We start from the raw sequence: 2,500 nt of genomic DNA, 5'->3' as shown, positions 1-2,500 counted from the left end.
CTCACACCCTCACACCCTTGAGTCTCCTAGCCCAGTGTGTGCATCCTCACACCCTCACACTCTCGCTCCCTCCTACCTGAACGCTGCAGCAACACACACTCACTCTCTTACAAGCTTGTGTTTCATTCGCTGGTGCTTTATCCTCACCCCCTCACACTTTCGCCCTCTTCTACTCGAGCGCTTCCCCCTCACAACTCTGCGTCGTTGCGTTTCTTACCCGAGCGATGCATCCTCACACTTTTACACCCTTGCGTCTCCTACCAAGCGCTTTATCCTCACGCCCTTACACCTTCACACCCTTGCGCTTACACCCTCACCCTCCCTCCTGAATCATCATTGGACCCTCTCACCCTCATCCCACTACTCTTCTGCGCCCTCACATCTTTACTTCCCCCCCCCACTCCCCACCCCTACTTGCCTAACCCTAACACTCTCTTTCTTACCGCTTCACCCTCACGCCCTCACGCCCTCACTCACTCTCCTCAAATGACCATACAGAGGACGTCCATTTTCGAGAAACACCCGGGGGCTTCGAGGACGGAAGAGAAAGGTCGAGAGTGAGCTTCAAGGGATAGATGGAAATCCAAGTCGTACTCAAACTGTCTTTGCTGTTGTTGCTTGCTTGCTTTTTTTGTTTTAGGAGAAGGAGGTGTGGGGGCTGGGGTGGGGTAGGTAAGGGGGGGTCAGGAGTATGACATTGTCGTTTTTATCATCTTGAGAGTGACTAAGCATTTTTTTTTTTATGGGGTGACATTTCCATAAAATTTCAAAGAACAAGGAAAACAAGAATACTAAAATCTGACTTGAGATGCTTTATAATTTTCGTCTATATTGTTTTTGGTGTTGCGTTTCTTTCTTGATTTGTTTATTGTTTTCATCTTCATTGCTTTTGCTAGCTATCTTTATCAATGCATTTGTGCCACAAGAATACAGAATTTATGTAATTCATAAACAATTATGATTTCTGAAAAAAAATCATTTTTATTTATAGACACACACACACATGTGTATGTGTGATGGATGAAAACTGTCAATTCTCCAGTTTATTTCATAAACGTGTACCATGGTTGTGCGCCATGAACGTTTCCAGTGTTTGTCCTTGATAGAACTTTGGTAAAAAAATTCTGACAGCACGGCATGTAAATTTATCTATAACTGTACATACATACATACATATACATATAAATAAATTAAAAATAAAAAAAAAAAAATAAATGAATATATAAGTATATATAATATATATATAATTTATTATATATATATATATATCTATACTATATATCTAACATACACACACACACACTATATATACAATACATATATATATATATATATATATATATATATATATATATATATATTATATATATAGATATATATAAAAAAAAACATATGCATTAACACATACATTACACACACACACACACACACACAACACACACACACACATATATATATATATATATAAATATATATATACTAATATATATTATATATATATGTTATGGGGGTTGAAAAAAATAAAAAAAAAAAAAATTTTTTAAAATAAAAAAACATATATATATATATATATATGTATATACATATATGATATACAATATACAGATGTTGAGTGCGCGTGTTGGAGTGTGTGTGTTGTACATACAAACATATATATAGAGCATATGTAATGCCACACACACCATCACACACACACACGCACACACTCCCACACACAATCACACACACACACACACACACACACACATACATATATATAATATATAATATAAATATATATATATATATATACATACAAATATATGTATATAATATTATATATATATATATATATATATATATATATAAGTATATATATATATATATAATAATATATATATATAGTATATATACACACAACAGTGAGTGCACGGTGTGAGTGTATGTGTACATACATACATATATGGTATATGTCTATATAAATATATATATATATATAATATATAAGTATATATAATCTAAAAAACTTAATTATATATATATGAAAAATATTGTAACAAAAAAAAAAAAAAATTGAAAAAAAAAATACAAACAATATATATAATAATATATAGTAAATATATATATATATATATATAATAATATAATAATATCTGTGTGTGTGTATATATAGATATATAATATATATATATAATTAATATAATATATATTAAAAATAATATATATATATTTTTATATTAAAAAAAATATAGTATATTTAATATATATATACATATACAGTTGTGATATAATACCCTATATATAATTGTATGCATATATAAGATATATATATATAATAAATATTATATTATATATGTAATTGTATATATATATAATAATATATATATAGTTATATATATACATTTACATATGTTATATATATATAACTATATATATATATAGTTATATATATATATATAGATCCTATATATATAATATAATATTATGTAATTTATATATACATACATATATATATACATAT

The sequence above is a fragment of the Penaeus japonicus genome, unplaced genomic scaffold (genome assembly GCF_977035675.1).
Source record: "Penaeus japonicus unplaced genomic scaffold, GWHDUDI00000001_assembly GWHDUDI00000013, whole genome shotgun sequence".
NCBI classification, from domain to species: domain Eukaryota; kingdom Metazoa; phylum Arthropoda; class Malacostraca; order Decapoda; family Penaeidae; genus Penaeus; species Penaeus japonicus.
Note: the sequence above shows the minus strand (reverse complement) of the source record.